Raw genomic sequence first — 18,504 nt, 5'->3', positions numbered from 1 at the left:
CAGAAGTTGTAGCAAATTAAATTTTACGCATCTTCTATGTCAGGTAGGGCAATGTTTGGTAGATTTTACTAAAAACCCCAATGCAAAAGCAAACAAACAAAACCCCAAACAAAACTAAACAAACAAACATAAAAACCCAAACAAGCAAAACTTCCCCCCCCCCCCAATAACTCTCATCTACACTTGAGCTCCCTGATGTTTTACACCCCATGGGAAGACATTTCCTTGACAACTTTCACTGAGGTCTTGTTTGTCATATTTCAGCCCTTTCTTGCACACAAACTAGGGAAACAAGTCTCCTGTTCTCAGACTGTCAGAAGCCAGATTAAAATCTAGACTTTTTTTTCTTTACCTCTGTAGTTTTCAGAAGAGACTGTCATAAAAAATTATGGACTAGAAAGAGGTGAGGCAGATGAAAGAAGAAAGGTAAATCAAGAGAAGAATGCTAGGGAGGAAAAGAGAAGGGTGAAACTTGTCCAGACAGCATTACATGTCAAGAGACGGAAAGCTTTCATCACCTTTTTTTGTTAGGATAGAAATCTGGGTGGTCAGAAAGAGAAACTTCACAACTGCAGATTACTGAGAGGAATAGTATTAGGAAATGGCTATAACTGCCATTTTGTTTGTATTTGATGATTGCATTGCCCCAGTGTGACATGATGAGAGTCTGTGGAAAGAGTATTTGGGTCTCCTTTCTTTGGCTAAGGAGTCAGACAATAGCTTCTTACTCTTTATCTTCAGTTACCTCAGAATAAGTCAGAGACAAAAGTAAACTTTAATTAACAGAACAATAAACCTGACAGACTATAAGATGTGCAGTTACTGGACAGAGGCCCCAAAGATGGGACATCTAGTTGGAGCAAGGGAGGAGATATAAACAGAGGAAAAGAGGCACACAGGGAAAACACTTCAGTATCATTGTGCTTGGGCTCCATGTGAACTATATTCAGAACACCTGTAAGTAGAGTTCTGACAATTTTTCTTTCCCCTGGTAAAATAACCACATCACAATAAACTGTTCCTCAGACAAAACAGCAGAGCAAGCAGCTTATAACACATGAAACTGTACTGATTGCCTAAGAAGTTCAGTAAGAAAGCAAATTAAAATCTTAAAGACAGCATTTTTAGAGTAGATATCAACTTTGTAACTGAATTGTCACTGAAAGTTGGCTACCTTCAAGTTAAAGACTCTGTGGGCAGTATCTGATATAGACAGGAGAACCAATTAATTTAACCGTAGGCAAACATGGACCTCCTCACCCAAATGCAATACAACTGAAATCAAAGTGGAGAAAGAGTCATAATAGTAAATTTTATTAAGAGAAAAATGAAGCAATCTTGTATATATATATGAGATGTTAGCACAAAGTACATGTTAATAGTACACATAACATCCTAAAACCATGTGAAGACTCAAATTCTGTATACGTCATTTCAATATGCATAAATGCTATTACAAGCGAGATAACAGTAGACACGAGAGTATCTATATTCATGACTTCTAAGCCAAATGTCTTCTTCCAACCATCTCCTTAAAGAAAAATAGACTAAGTAGAAAATAAATGAATTACACTTGCCTAAACACTAGCATTAGAAATCTAGGGCCATGCTGTAAGAGCAGCACAATACAAAAATAAACCCCATCCTTGTACAATAACGTTTTTAGAAGTCAATCATGAATGAGATCTGGACCAGTAGTTGCAAGTCATCGTATCACAGCTATTTAGAGTCCCAGATGAATAAAGCCTGTAGACTAAACCCACATCCTAATGGACAATTTAATTCACAAAACCACTCCTATAAATGGTAGGCTTCTGGCTTGAAAGGCTATTAAATGAACTGGCACAGAGTACCGGCCAGCAGAATGGAAAGAACAGTTGTTTGCAGGTACTGCCAAGGCACACTACTAATCAAGCTGTAACCACCTTCTATGAAGTCTGGACAGCTTATTGCAGACTTGTTCATGTCACCCATTCATTAAGAATGTCAGTTATAAATAGCAATTGTCTAAGTGTTAGAATTTGCATATGAATTTTTAGCTTTATGCTTGTCTGAAGCCTCATTTTCAGAGCTAACAATGTCCTGTATTTCTAAATAATAATTAAATTACAGATTTAACCAGTTACAAGAAATTGCTGATGTTGCAACATTAGCAGGCAATTTCATCATTACCCTGACGTTATCTGCTCAGATGATTTATTTCACTTAGTTCATCACAGCTTAAAAGTCGTATTAGCCTTTTTGAGAAGTTCAGTATAAAAACTCTGCATAAAAACAAGGATGATAAAGTACAAATCAATATGATAAATGACCTAAGGTTGCCTTAGAAAGGTGTAACATACCTATTAGTACAGTGCTTCTACTGAAGCTTCTACATTGTTTTTGAGAACCTAAATGACAAGTCTATTTTTACAGGACAGCTACAACAGTGTTGTAAGGAATAACACTTGAGCAAATTAATTCCGATAGCACTAAGTGTATAAAATTCAGAGAGAAAATAATTACTGCAGTCCCATAACATTTTCCAAGTTGTTTTCTAATTACACAGAACAGGTTGAAATTTGATAAAGAACTTGAAGACACTAAGTAAAGTTTAAGGTTTAAAAATGCATTTGTGTCCTAAGGAGAAGTAATTTTTATGCTAAAGAAGCCACGAGTTTATGGTAGATGAAGAGTTAAATAGCCTGCAAACATGCAGTCCTTCCCATTTGGGGGGGGGGGGGGAAATAAAAAAATCTAGACAGAGAACTTCACCAGTTAAATGAGTTTATTAAAAATAAAATAAAATCTAAACTTCATCTGGGCTTTTATCTTGATTAAAACACCTGACTTTTTCATGCTTTTGCAAGCTATTAAAAACAGAAATGGAAGAAATATAAAGAATTCATTTTGCACCTGCAAAGTAGTTTTCAAATCTCTATAGCCATATATAGTATATACCCACAGATTTACACGATGGATCCTTCCATTCCAGTCAATGGCAAAGTCACATACATACAGAAAACTGCAGATAGCCATGAGAGCACGTTATCATTTCGTTATGATGCTTATAACTGGTACACCAATTAATTTAATAGAGCCATAATGAATACGCTCTGAGCTAAGAAATGTCAATGAGTTCAGAGCTGTGCCTATCTAGAATCAAAAGAGCCATAAGGTAGGAAACACTGAATGTAAATCAAGGCACAAAGAACCATGGCAGCTGCCCCATCCCTGGAAGTATTCAAGGCCAGGCTGGATGGGGCTTTGAGGAACCTGGTCTGCTGGGAGATGTCCCTGCCCATGGGAGGGCGGTTGGATCTTGGAATCATAGAATCATAGAACAGTTAGGGCTGGAAAGGACCTTAAAATTATCTAGTTCCAACCCCCCTGTCACGGGCACGGACACCTCACACTAAACCATCTCACCCAAGGCCTCATCCAACCTGGTCTTGAACACTGCCAGGGATGAAGCATTCACAATCTCCCTGGGCAATCTATTCCAGTGCCTCATCACCCTCACAGGAAAGAATTTCCTCCTTATATCCAATCTAAACTTTCCCTGTTTAAGTTCTAACCCGTTACCCCTTGTCCTGTCACTACAGTCCCTAATGAAGAGTCCCTCCCCACCATCCCTATAGGCCCCCTCCAGATACTGGAAGGCTGCTATGAGGTCTCCACACAGCCTTCCCTTCTCCAGGCTGAACAGCCCCAACTGTCTCAGCCTATCTTCATACGGGAGGTGCTCCAGTCCCCTGATCACCCTCGTGGCCCTCCTCTGGACTTGTTCCAACAGTTCCATGTCCTTTTTATGTGGAGGACACCAGAACTGCACACAATACTCCAGGTGAGGTCTCACAAGAGCAGAGTAAAGGGGCAGGATCACCTCCTTCGACCTGCTGGTCACTCATTTTGATGCAGCCCAGGATACGGTTGGCTTTCTGGGCTGCAAGCGCACACTGAAACCAGCTCATGTTCATTTTCTCATCGAGCAGCACCCCCAAGTCCTTCTCCACAGGGCTACTCTGAATCCCTTCTTGGCCCAACCTGTAGCTGTGCCTGGGATTGCTCCGACCCAGGTGTAGGACCTTGCACTTGGCATGGTTAAACTTCATGAGGTTGGCATCAGCCCACCTCACAAGCGTGTCGAGGTCCCTCTGGATGGCATTCCTTCCCTCCAGGGTATCAACCGAACCACACAGCTTGGTGTCATCGGTAAACTTCCTGAAGGCGCACTCAATCCCACCGTCCATCTCAGCGACGAACATGTTAAACAAGACTGGTCCCAACACCGATCCCTGCGGGACACCACTTGTTACTGGTCTCCAGACGGACATTGAGCCATTGACCACAACTCTTTGCGTGTGCCCATCCAGCCAGTTCTTTATCCACCGAGTGGTCTAGCCATCAATTTGATGTCTCTCCAATTTAGAGACAAGGATGTCGTGTGGGACAGTGTTGAGCGCTTTGCACAAGTCCAGGTAGATGACATCAACTGCTCTACCCCTGTCCATCAGTTCTGTAGCCCCATCATAGAAGGCCACCAAATTGGTCAGGCAGGATTTCCCCTTAGTGAAGCCATGCTGGCTGTTCACCAAGCACCTTGTTGATTTTCATGTGCCTTAGCATGCCTTCCAGGAGAATCTGCTCCAAGATTTTGCCAGGCACAGAGGTGAGACTGACTGGTCTGTAATTCCCCGGGTCATCCATTTTCCCCTTCTTGAAAATGGGGGTTATATTTCCCTTTTTCCAGTCGTCAGGAACTTCACCTGACTGCCATGATTTCTCAAATATGATGGCCAGTGGCTTAGCAACTTCATTGCCAGCTCCTTCAGGACCCACGGATGGATTTCATCAGGACCCATGGACTTGTGCACGTTCACATTTTTAAGATGGTCTCGAACCAGCTCCTCTCCTACAGTGGGTGCAAGGTCTTCATTCTCAGAGTCCCTGTGTCTGCCTTCTAAGACTTGTGTGGTGTGGTCAGAGCCTTTGCCAGTGAAGACCGAGGCAAAGAAGTCATTCAGAACCTCAGTCTTCTCCAAATCCTGTGTAGCCAGTTCTCCTGAGAGCTTCCTGAGGGGGCCTACATTCTCCCTAGTCTGTTTTTTATTTGCTATGTACCTGTAGAATCCCTTCCTGTTATCTTTAATACCTCTAGCTAAGTTTAATTCTAACTGGGCCTTAGCTTTCCTAACCTGGTCCCTAGCTTCCCAGACAACACCCCTGTACTCTTCCCATGCCACCTGTCCTTGCTTCCACTTATTATAAGCCTCTTTTTTTCATGTGAATTTTCCTCAGGAGCTCCTTACCCATCCAAGGAGGTCTCCTGGCCCTCCTTCTGCACTTCCTTCTAGTTGGAATGTAACACTCCTGAGCTTGTAGCATGTGATCCTTGAATATCAACCAAATCTTGATGAGCTTTAAGGTCCCTTTCAACCCAAACCATTCTATGATTCTGCAATTTTAGTTTCTCCCATCAGAGTGATATGTCACAAAATTTGAGTCCTTTAAAGGACAATGTAGATGCAAAGTTTACACTCAGATACCTCTAAAGGAGGAAGGTATCTATTCAGAAACTTAGCCTAGAAGAGGACTTGGGGCAGCAGCCTACTTGAACTTATCTCTGAATATCTTTTCCCCCATCTCAAATATTATTTTCAAGAGGTCCTTAGAAGACAGTAACATTAAGACATTTCACTATTTTATAATGTTTACATTTACCTCCACTGGCCTAAAGAAATCTCCCCAAGGAAAAAAAAAAAAGAACACCACAATAATAATTCTCCTGGCAACTATTACAAGTCAGACCCACAGAAGGCTGACCCTCAGGTCCTTTTTGTCTGTGCTGGCATTAAGCTTTCTTATTTCTTCTCTGTTCTAATGAGATTCTTCAGCTTATCAGGGACACAGGTGCACAGGTGTGTCTATTTGGATGACGAATGGACGACACTATATGAACACCCTAAGGAGAACACTGAAAGTTACCTGGATCAGAAATTGGGAGTGCAGAAATTCAGCTATGTAAGGTGTGAAATCTTGTATTTCATTCCAATTAGACACACTGAATTTTCAATATGGAAAAGGTCCTTTCCAACCGTAACTACTCTGTCATTCTGTATTACAATGTTTGAGAGGCTAAGCCTTTCACAAAAACGAAGGAAAAAGTATCTGTGGGCTAACACATTTTTCGCAGATTTTTTACTAGCATACAACCTAAATCTAACAGTGACCTCTTCTGCCGTATGCAAAAGCTTTCCTTTTCACAACTAAATGGCTCAAAGTCTAATACCAGTAGGGGGTTTGGTGGGTGGAAGGTGCATTTAATAGTATGCTTTTCAGAAGCACATACTATGTTTTCATACCTGCCAACACAGACTTTGAGAACCTACCATGAATAATTTAACTGATTCATCAGATAAAGCATATAATTTACTTAAATTCTTGCTTCAAAATCTAGCATGAATAATCACCTTATCTGTCTGCTTTAAATCACACAGGTGACAATCAACCTGTGTGCTACTGCAAATCCTGTATGTAACAGCAGACAGGCCAAAGTAATCAACAGACAAAAATAACCCACCCAAAACTACAGGAGATCATTGTTTGAAGTCCTTTTGACCCTAGAGTTTTGCCTTGTAAAGAACTAGAAAGAGAGATACCCCGTTAGGGGACAACATACATCTTCTTCAACAAGCAAAGAAAGGACCTAGAAAGTCACTGGCTATACAAACAGCTCCATTCCCTACGCAGTGGAGTTCAGCCTTTGCAAAAACAGCCTTAAAAAAACACAGCTTGTTTTTCTAAGGGAAAGAGTTTCAAAGTCATCACTTACCACACTTATCCTCTCGAAAGGAGGCCTGGCATTGAGAAGCAAAACTACCACAGTAATAAGCATTATTACTATGACAGACTTCATACAACAACTGAGTAACGTTGTGAAAACAAAATACACCAAGTGATGTGAACGCATACACGGATGGCTCACTTGTATCTGACTGTGTAAGCTCACGACAGTTTGACTGAGTATTCGTGTCACACAAGGCTAATTCCTCTGCTCTGCCAATGGCACAGGCAGCTCTCCTGAACCTCCCTGACCCACCTGAATCCTAATGCAGAGAGGGAATTTCAACTCCACATCCCTCTTCATGATTTTGCTATAGGGTTTCTCTATGAAATAAAAGACTGAAGAAGCCCATTCTCCGAGGCCATCTGAGACAAATCTGTATTTTGAACCAGTATCAATGACCTGTAATTGTCAGTAGCAGTGTGCTATTATTTTTAAACTAGTAAGTTACTGCAACTCATTAACATCTAAGACAATCAATACCATAATAGGTAAAATAAATCATAGAATGGCTAGAGCTGGAAAGGATCTTAAGCTCCAAACCCCCTGCCATGGGCAAGGATGCCTCACACTAGACCGTGTCACCCAAGGCCCTGTTCAACCTGGCCTTGAACACTGCCAGGGATGGCGCATTAACCACTCCTTTGGGCAACCTGTTTCAGTGCCTCACCAACCTCACAGTAAACAACTTCTTCATTGTATCTAACCTGAACTTCCCCTGTTTAAGTTTGAACCCATTACCCCTTGTCCTATCACTACAGTCCCTAATGAAGAGTCCCTCCCCAGCATCCTTGTAGGCCCCCTTCAGATACTGGAAGGCTGCTAGGAGGTCTCCACATGGCCTTCTCTTCTCTAGGCTGAACAGCCCCAACTTTCTCAGCCTGTCTTCATATCGGAGGTGCTACAGCCCTCTTACCGTCCTTATAACACAAACCTCTCCTCTCCTAGCCCCCAGTTTATTTAAACTACAGTGGTAAAGAGTCAAGAAACGTCAGTTTTAACTTTTCCTTGTCCCATACACAAAGCACAACCAGTCTTCCTACAAATTCATAGGAACTTGCAAGTTGATCTGTCATCAGGACTGACTAAGGCTAATTATTAAGAACCTGCTTCAGCACCATAAAACAGAACACAGTTCCTTTTTTTTTTTTTAGGAGGGAAAAAAAAAGAAAAACACCAACAACCCGCCCCCCCAAAAAAAAAACTAGCACTGACTGCACTTCAGAATACTGTGCCTACGGCAACAACTGCATGTACAAAAGCATCTGGACAGACTTACCCAAATCAAAGCCTTAAACATTCACAATGACTTGGCAGAAACCACCAGGACATGAGCTATCAGTAGGAGAGTGTCCTCAGTATGTAGGTCTAGCTGTAGCACATTCACACTTTTAAGCCTACCCGTAAGACCTTTGTCAACAAAGAAGCTTTGAAGTTTCTTTGCTACAGGACCCTTAAATGCTATTTCCTGAATGATTACCCACATACCTGATTATTTCAGTGGATTAGTTACAAAGAAACCTGATCAAGAATCGGACTATAAGCACTATTAGCTGCATCACACTACTTTGTTTTCAATTAAGCAAAGGATATACCTACATCAAAGAACAAGCAGCGCTAGTGATACCGAGCATATGCAATATTAACAGATTCTGTTAATGCAGCTTCTGACTCTAGCCTTCCTCTCACATACACACACATAACCAAGGTGATTTGCAGAATTTGCTGCCTGGGATTTCAGAACAGTACAGTATTTGAAATACCCTTAGCATCTCTGAATAGATGCAAACACAAATTAAATCATATTTAAACAGACAATAAGACAAATAGTTTGATAAAGCTGTCATTACAGAAGAACACTAACAAAAAAAATCTAAATATGACCTCAATCAGTAGAAACAAAGCAACGAAGCTTTCACATTATGCTTTCTGACCCTGAAAGAAAGGGAACTAAGTTTAAGGACTGAAGAAATAGCATACATTCAGTATAAAAAGCATAATCTGGAATCACCTGTCAAAACTTGAGCAGCTATCTGTGGAAGTGTCAGAACAACATTTTTTCTTTAAAAGGAATTCTTAATTCATGCACTATTTCACTAAAATGCACACATACTTTGACTATAAAAGGACCATGCCTGTTGCAAGTTCCCCGCAAGTGGGATCACTCTAAATGCAATTTCTTTGTATTCATTATAATTTTCAAGTGAGGGGAGAGGGATGGAAAGAAAAAAAAAAGTACCACCGTAGGAAATTAGGATCCTCTTACTAGGACTACATATATATCCTGAAAACAGAGTGCACAGCACAGGGAGCAAATGCAACAATCCTTGGTTTTTCTGCGTATCTGTCATCTGTATTATCCTATATATATAATGATAACAACATCATATATTACTTTGTAAACACCTTGGGATACAACTAACACAATTCTGATTCTAATGAAGAAATACATGGGACACGACTTCGCCATAATTCTACCTGCAAGTTATGAGCAAGGTTACCCTTACTGCACTCTTGCAGAGATGTAGCTGACTTTCTTCACAGACGCAACTGTAATGAATTTAGGATCTCTAGGAGAGGTTCACCATGTACTTCATTGTAACCACGGTTTAACTTGAAACACTTAAAACAGAAAGGCATCCCTCACCACTCCTACTGACTCCCCAGGAAAGGCCTGCCGTAAGTGGAAGCACCACTTGAAAATGCACGAGTAAAAGGAGCAAGTTCAAGGATTCACAGGCTGTTCTTCAGAGACCTCACAGGAAGCTTGGCAGTGAAGGATGGTTCATGAGAAAAACTGCATTAGAGTCAAATGTATGTTTCAAGATAGAGTGACTGTATTGACATCGTGCCCCTCTGAATTCATTTCAATATGGTCTGTTAGTTCAACTAATATTTTTCAAGAGTACCACAAGGCTTTACTCATTACAAAACAGCTTAGCAGAACACAAGTTATAATTACATCAAATAACAGAGCTGGACGCACCTAAATGTATCTTTCAGGGTAAGTCACTATTTCAACACTGAAATAAGATGACTTCATTACACAGCAGACCTACCTGTACCAGTGACATGATCAGTGACATGCACTGTGATCTGCTCAAAGTGGGAGCAGTAAACATTTGTGCAAGATGAATTTTTGATAGGACAACAATGAACGAATGCACCAGAGCTACTGACAGTCTAGTCTCCCATTAGCTGCACAAATTATTCCCCCCATATGCTTGAGGACAATTATAATAAGTCTGATGCATAAATAGATCTGGATAAGACTGCATGAAATACCAAACCTGAAGCAATTATTTGAAGACCACTCCTTGCTCCCTCCTCCCTCCCCTTAAAAATCAGAGGTACTTAAACCAAGTATTTCTAAACCTTTCTTTCAGTCCTGTAGACTGACTTACTTCTTGGATATATAACCACCAAATAAATCAGTAAATTCCTGCTTCTGTAATACTTACATATACTTTTGGCGGGAGAATTTCTACCATATCCCAAACTCTGTTTATACAGTTCAGGTGAACAGAACTACTCTTGACTTCAAACTACTTTTTTACATAAGCTTTAATTTATTTTTATTATCTCAAAGGAGAACAAGCCTTATAAAACTGAGCTTTATTGGAAAAGGACTTCAGCTGAGAAAATCAGAGCAAAATAACATTCACTTGAAAGGTGAAGAGAGGAAATAGGTAGTCAAGCTCAAACTTAAAATTGTTCACTGGAAGCTTTCAGGGAATAGGTGGAATTCCTGTAGCAACTGGCGTTTGATAAGAATAGCTGCATCACATGGAGCCAATTTAGAGATGTTATTGGTGAGCACAATAGTTATTAAACATGAGATAAAAGCAACCAATAAATATAACAAAAGAGCCTTCTGCATGTAGTATTTCAATTCTTACCTAATATGACTGTTTTGACAAAGCCAAGTGCAATTCAAGAAAGTCCAATTTTTGCACAACATTTAAATAGGTTCCAAATTCAGTGGGTAAGTACAAGCAAGGTGTCAAAAAAATCCCCTTCCAAGAAGGACGTGAGGGAAAAGTATATTAAGCCTATACAAAGGTAAGCCTTTACTTACAGAAAAAGACACTACTTTAAGGCTGAAATCACCAACTTCGTTCAAGAGACTGACACATTTTTTCTATGAGGACAACTGGGATTTTGACTAGGAATGCTTTGCTGACAACACACTTTCCATTCCTTCCATTTGGAAGACAGATGCAGGGACTGAGAGAATGAAGATCTTAGGCCCGCTGTAGGAGAGGATCAGGTTCAAGATAGTATTAGGAACCTGAATGTGCACAACTCCATGGCTTCACTAGAGGCAAATCCTGCATGACAAATTTGGTGGCCTTCTATGATGGGGCTACAGAACTGATGGATAAAGGCAAAACAGTTGACATCATCTACCTGGACTTGTGCAAAGCATCTGACACTGTCCCGTATGACATCCTTGTCTCTAAACTGAAGAGACATCAATTTGATGGATGGACAAGCCAGTGGATAAGGAATTGTGTGGATGGCCACACACAGAGAGTTGCAGTCAATGGCTCAATGCCCAGCTGGGGACTGGTAATGAGCAGTGTCCCTCAGGGACTGCTGTTGGGACCAATCCTGTTCAACATCTTTGTCAGAAACAGGGACAGTGGGATTCAGTGCACCTTCAGCAAGTTTCCTGATGACACCAAGCTGTGTGGTTCGGTTGATACGCTGGACAGAAGGAATGCCATCCAGAAGGAGTCTGGCACGCTTGAGAGGTGGCCAATGTCAATCTCATGAAGTTCATCCAAGTCAAATGCAAGGTCCTACACCTGGGTTGGGGTAATCCCAGGCACAGCTACAGGTTGGGCAGAGAAGAGAGTCAGAGCACCACTGCAGAGGAGGACTTGGGGGCACTGGTTGATGAGAAACTGAACATGAGCCGGCTTCAGTGTGTGCTCACAGCCCAGAAAGCCAACCGTATCCTGGGCTGCATCAAAAGGAGCGTGACCAGCAGGTCGAAGGAGGTGATCCTGCCCCTCCACTCTGCTCTCGTGAGACATCACTTGGAGCACTGTGTGCAGTTCTGGTGTCCTCAAAAGAAGAAGGACATGGAGCTGTTGGAGCAAGTCGAGAGGAGGTCCATGAGGATGATCGGGGGACTCGATCACCTCCCGTATTAAGACGGGCTGAGAAAGTTGGGGCTGTTCAGCCTGGAGAAGAGAAGGCTGCATGGAGACCTCAGAGCACCCCTCCCGTATATGAAGGGGGCCTATAGGGATGTTGGAGAGGGACTCTTCATTAGAGACTGTAGGGGTAGGAGAAGGGTACCATGTTCAGACTTAAACAAGGGAAGTTAAGGTTAGATATAAGGAAGAAGTTCTTTACGGTGAGGTTGGTGAGGCACTGGAACAGGCTGCCCAAAGAAGTGGTAAATGCTCCATCCCTAGCAGTGCTTAAGGCCAGGTTGGACAGACCTTGGACGATATGGTTTAGTGCGAGGTGTTCCTGTCCAGAACTAGATGATCTTAAGGTACTTTCTAACACAAACCATTCTATGATTCTATTCTGTGGAAAGAAAGTTTTCTTAACAAAATGCTTCTGAACTCTGTGTAACAACTGATAAAGTTCAAGGCATGTACACTCAGTACAAAAAAGAGTTGTAGAGCAATTTGTATTAAAAACAAAAAGCACAAGACACCAAAATACGCAGCAAACAATACTGTACTCTAATTAGTTATTTTGCTCATGTGTTGTTTTGCCCTTGTACAATGATTTATACATTGACCAAACAGCTCTTTGTTTTACCCTAAATGGTTAGAGATACTTACACCATTTTATCCTTGCCTGCCTGAAGTGCAACTCTAAGTACTGTAACTGTTCTGGTGTGAAAAATTATGGATCAGCATGGTCATCACCATGTCTAATCAATCTCCCAGCATTAGGAGCCCATGACTGTTTAGATGAGAGTTTCTCCTTTAGAATACGGATGAATTGCAATTTCTCCTCCAGGACCTCTCCTCCAAGTAGGGAGACTGGTTTCTATAGTCCCCTCACTATGGGCCGTGACACTTCTGCTAGAATTTATGTATGGGAGGAGAGGATTCAAACTCTGCCCAGTGAAGAACTGGGCTAACAGTTTTCTAATAACCACAGTATCAGTTCAAGTTCTCACATAACTGCAAGCCCATAGACCTTTGACATTACTACGTTTGCCTATATGCATATTTTCAACTTCAGCCAAATAAGCAAGACATCCACTGAACACAGCCCACAGAGATCCATTTCAGTTGTTATTGAATTTACCTTAACCGCAACTTGGAAGCAAGCTCAACAGCAGTGGAACTCTTAGCAGCTTGACTTCTCCAATGTACCACTCTGACGCTCTACTGCATATGCAGAAAGAGGGTACCAGTTCTCCCTCTGACATCTCATGACAAATATTAACAATCTGATTGGACAGAAAGTTAAATAAATCAGAGGGGACTGCTAATACAGTATAGTTATGTTTCCAGGAAGTGGCCTACAAAACCTGCTGATAATCACATTGACACCTTATGTCTTCCACATTATACCTTCCTCCCAAATCTTTCTGTTAATGTGACACTAAGAATATGAAAGAGTGCTCTGAAGCAGGTCTGCACTACCTTAACTGTGCCTTCATTACAGGCAAAAGAGCTCCTCTTCTTCTTGGAGCTGAGGAGAAGCAATCAAAGAGAAATCTCTGTTTCTCTTGGGACAGTAATTACCCTTGGACTAATAGTTTCACCTCACACATCCACTTTAACCACACACAAAACACTGAGTTAGAAACAGACCAAAGGTGTACTCAGGTAGAGTTATGAAGCTATGTAACAGGCCTCAAGAACACATCCTCCCATAGGACACTCACCAGCCTAACTGTCCTACATTCTTTTTGTTAATAACTTCCAGCTTTGTCACAGTTAAACTTCCTCTTCGATCTGCTCTTTATATGAAGCTCCCACTTCAATATGTCCAGTGAAGCTGTTAGTTCTTACCCACTCACATTTGCTCCAGGTTGCTCGTTCCTTGAATTCATTATTATTTCTTCACATCATCACCACTCGTGCAATAAAACAGAAGACACTAATAGTGCAAGACAGACTTGCTTCATCAAAACATCTTGAAACCTTTAAGTGACTGTGAATACTCAAAAGTCTCTTGATTTACTGATCTTTCTAAAGAAATCAGAATCCAATCTACCCATCTCAGGATCAGCATCCTTCAAAAAAGCATTTCTCCTCCCCCTTCCCCCCCCCCCACCCCCCGCACTTATTTTCTTTCCAGACTTGGCTAAAGGAAGGAACACTATGCCCCTGCTATCCTAATGCAGCTCCATCTAGTCTGCTCAAAAATTGATTCCTGAAAAAAAAAATAAAAATAAAGTAATTTAACTGTGCAGTCACCATTCTGTTCACTTAGCTTTAGTACTTTTAATGCAACAGTAATATGGCAAGACAAGTAGAAAAACTCCTTCATGTTAACCCTAAGTATACTTTAATAACCGATACAATTGCATTAGAAGACAGACATACATTACCAGACACATTTGTAGAGTAATTAGCAGCCAATTCCCTACAATCTTTCAGCATGTGTAAGAAAGCATTTCTGTGACTTTTAAGATTTCAACACAGTGACTTAACACTTTCACAACATCCTTCAGTTCTTAAAACTCAGTTATTTGTTTTACAGGCCAATATTAAGATTAGGAAACACAGAAAGTCTAATACTAAACAGATATGGTAGTTACTGGCAAATACATTTTTATGAATACAACACAGCAAGGTACAACAAGGGTATACAGAAAGCCACACTAGTCTTTGCCCATTTTCTCTATCTGAGCACACAGAGAGGTTTACAGCAAGAAACAGACACCCAGAGGTTAAGGAGGGAGGCGACCAAAGATAACAGTCTTTCAGACACATGCTTATTTAAGTCTTTAATATTAGCTAGACCCTATCTAGGAAAAACACCTGTTGCAGTAATGATTTTGGTGATAAATTACTATTCAGTTCCAGGACAGGGGTTGTCAAGTATAATCAAGAATTGCAACTAAGTTGCTGAAAGCAAATTTGAGCAGTCAAAGTATCACTCAAAAAGTTATACTTAGTGAAAGTTAGTCGTATTTTAATTCCATACAAATACTCAGAGACACTGAACAGAACCCAGTGGGTTTCTGCACACAGAGCTAACAGAAATCATGACAGAGTTTCAAAACACTCATAAGAGATTTTCTTTAGTAATTTAGTATGCTAAGCTTACATATAACTTGCCACTCCACAACTAGACAAGATGACCAAAAATGAAACAAACAAACAAACAAGACCTGCAGGAGAGGTACTTCCAACAAGTATTTAAACTTTTTTTTTAAACACATTACTGATTAAATTAATTCCACTATTGACTAATTATGCTTTATGCCTAAAGGTTGGTCTGTAAATCACACTAAGCAAATGCCTCAACACCATTCTGAAGTTTGAAAGAAAATCTTGGAACTTCAAAAAAATGCCACCTCAATCATACACAATAGAATGAAATGTTTTCCTCGGCATTCGTATGTCGACAGTGTAAAGAAAAAGTATTTTTCTAATACTGTATTATAATTCTAGCAAATCCCAGCTGAGAGACAGAAAAACCCCTTCACACTCTACCTTTGAGGGTCAAAAGGTCTGACACAAATATCAAACGCTTTGTGCAAGTTTGCTCTAAAAGGCTTGCTCAAGTTACCAGGTGCTAGACAGACTCCTCCCCAATGGACAATGAATTATAGCAGCAGCTGCTGGTTAACACTATTTCACCACCACAAACCCATTACTCCTCCTAAATATGCAAGAGTGCTGATTATACTGCTTGTTGGGGAGAAACATGAAATGAGATATTTAACACTTCTTGTTTACTGTAACACTTCTATAACATATGATCCAATTTCTGGACACTAGGGTTAATATTTTATCACTGGAAATAAAGCTCTGGTATCTAGGCAGAAAAAAAAAAAAAGAAAAAAAAAGAAAAAAAAGAAAAAAAAAAGAAAAAAAGAAAAAGAAATAAAATTCACAGTAAAATATTTAGAAAGCCACTTGGAAAACACACTCAATTTCTTTTCTCCCCTTCTTGCTTCTACATCAACTTATTTTTTGGACAGCAGAAACTATGAAGGGATATTTAAAACACTTCTAACTGCCTTCTCCCTATCACGACAAACCACCATGTCCACAAGGCTTCCCACAGACCATGACACCACTTCTTATACCCTGGTAAGGTCAGAATTACTAGGAAGGTTCGAAACAATGTATTTTGCCTGGTTATATGACAGCATAAGCAAATTGCCAATTATTTTTCAGTAAAACAACCTTTAAAACAAAGTTAAGCTATCACGCAGCTGCAACGTTTCCAGACAAGCTACACCTAATAACAGTTTCAGAGTTCTTCATTCCGCTGGTGTACAAGTGCATTATAACATTTTATAGACTATAGATAGCAATTTCTAATCTCTACAGCTTTGATCTAGATATACAGAAACTTTACCAGGAAGTTTCTTGAATATAAGAGTAACTGATTCTCTGCTGTGGAAAGGATACCAGCCTTTCCTCAAAGCAGAAAGTGTGTAAGAAGTATAATCCATTAACAAAACAACTTTAGATATCTGAACAGCTACATCCAGATTCTAGTTTCCCACCCAAGCTACTGGGAGGAAAAAAAATTCAAGCGAGCAGTAATGCAACTATTGCTACATAAAAGAATTTCTATATGTACTAAAATTATAGTGATTTATCTCTTGCTTATTTGAGCTGCTACTTTCTTCTTTAGTAGCTGCAATAAATTTGCTTGATCACATTCTGCAGTTTCATCTAGAACAGTCCTATCACCCTTCAAAAAATTTATTGTAACAGAAATGTAGTATTTTATTATATCTTTCAAAATCGCATCTCTAGTTCGACAACATAATAAACAACTTTCAGGAAGACATCTGTACCTTGACTGAGCTATTATTAATCAGATTACCTAAGCAAATAATTGACTAAACATTCCTTACGCACAAGGAAAAAAAACCATTATCTAATCTCCAATTACTTCAGTTAAATATAAGGAAATATACTACTACTGCACTTACAGGTGTTTCCTATACATTGATCAAAGCTTAAAAGGAGACTGTAAGGCCTTGACACTTAAATAAGGCCCACCACAAAAAAAAACAACAAACAGTTAAAAAGAGAGCTTAATACAATCCCTCCCTTCCCCCCCTTTACAGATTTTCTTTACTTTTCCTATTTTTTTAGTGGCTATCACAGTCCAGGAGGAATATATCTGCAGGAGAAATCTGCTTAAATGACTTCTGACGTTTTTGCCTTACAAATGTAAAATAATTATTCCATCCATCCAAGTTCAAAAACAAAGTCAGAAGACTTACAGTTTAGTGCACATTCAACTTCAGAGTCAAGAGTCGAAAAAACTTATGTTCTTCTGGCCTACGAAAGCAAGATTCGTAATTTTAGTGAGAGCACAAGGTTACACACGCAGAAAAACTGCCTTAAACCCAAACGCTTAAGCCACAAGACAAGCAATGCATTTCAAGTAACCGCGTTAAGTACGTTACCCCTCCGAATTCACACGAAGTCACGGCCGCTATGCCCCAGCTCCCCGCGCCCTAAGCAGCGTGTGAACCTCCAGCCGCCGTGCGGGGCGGTCAGGGCGACAGAGTGGCACCCCCGACGAGGCACCACGCCCTGCGCCCGGCACAGGCCGAGCCGCACTCAGCGGCCCCGCCGCCCGCCCAGGGGCTCACCGCAGCACCTGCCCCCCAATGCAGGGAGGAATAGTAACAATAATAGTAATAACAAAAATAATAATGAACACTCTCTTCATCGTTTCTTCATATCACCCACCGGAGAATCTGTTGCTCGCTCCCTTTTGTGCGGGTGTCAGGAGCGATTACCGCTGAGCATCACTCGCCGCGCCCGCGGCACTGTCCGGCCCTCCTCGCTGCCCACTCCTGCGGCGGTGGAGCCAGAGGCTCCCCCCACAATGCCCCGCCCGGCCCGGCCCGGCCCAGCCCAGCCCCGGTCACCTCGCTCGGCCCTCGCTCGCCACTGCGCGGAAGCCAGGGCGGGAAGCACCGGTGGACTCAGGCGGCGGCTGAGGGACGGCAGCTCCCGCCACCCCCAAGTCTTTGCATCCCCCTCCCCGATCAAGGGAGTGGCAGCAGCGCAGCCCGTCTCACCGGCAGGTACCTGCCCCGCGGGCGCCCCGGGGAAGATGGGCGGCAAGAGCGAGGAGCCCCGCGCCCCTGCCACTCACCACTGCCCACGGCGGCGCCCGCTCCTTTGTCTGCCCGCCGCGCCCCGGCACCTCCGTCCCCTTCTGTCGGGCGCTCCGCGCCCCTTCTCCGCCGCGCTGAGGGCGGAGGAGGACGCAGACGAGATCCGCAGAGGAGGCCGCTACCGCCCGACGGTCACATGCAGCGGGCGTTCGCGGCGCAGCCCTCTCCTGCGCTCCCAGACGGCTCCCAGGAGCCCGGCCGGCACGGTCTGAGGCGAGGTCGGGGTGAAGATGGCGACCTCGGCGGCGCGGAGGGGGAATCCCCAGCCTGGCCCGTTCCGCTCCGTGCTGCCGGCTGGGCTGGGCTAGGCTAGGCTAGGCGCGCTGGGGAGGGGAAGGGACAAAGGAGGCCGCGCGGCGGC

At 42.0% G+C, this 18,504-nt stretch overlaps 1 protein-coding gene across 5 annotated transcripts in view; it reads right to left on the bottom strand.

Moving 5' to 3' along the window:
• CDC42SE2 (CDC42 small effector 2) overlaps positions 1-18,256 on the bottom strand; it is an 83,437-nt gene extending 65,181 nt beyond the window's left edge. For 2 of the 5 annotated variants that reach the window (XM_062609864.1, XM_062609867.1), the window contains exons 1-2: positions 18,122-18,256; positions 17,235-17,292 (exon numbers count right to left, since the gene is read on the bottom strand). The gene's annotated coding sequence lies outside the window, so the exon portion shown is untranslated. Of the gene's footprint in view, positions 1-17,234; positions 17,293-17,420; positions 17,522-17,709; positions 17,805-18,121 lie in introns of those variants that run through there. The other 3 variants (XM_062609866.1, XM_062609869.1, XM_062609865.1) reach the window with 2 other exon arrangements.
• Between the last annotated feature and the right edge of the window lie 248 nt (positions 18,257-18,504).

This window comes from Pezoporus occidentalis, unplaced genomic scaffold, assembly GCF_034315485.1.
Source record: "Pezoporus occidentalis ecotype Australia unplaced genomic scaffold, CSIRO_AGI_Poc_V1 ctg141, whole genome shotgun sequence".
In the NCBI taxonomy this organism is placed as follows: domain Eukaryota; kingdom Metazoa; phylum Chordata; class Aves; order Psittaciformes; family Psittacidae; genus Pezoporus; species Pezoporus occidentalis.
This window is presented reverse-complemented; position numbering and strand designations above follow the sequence as displayed.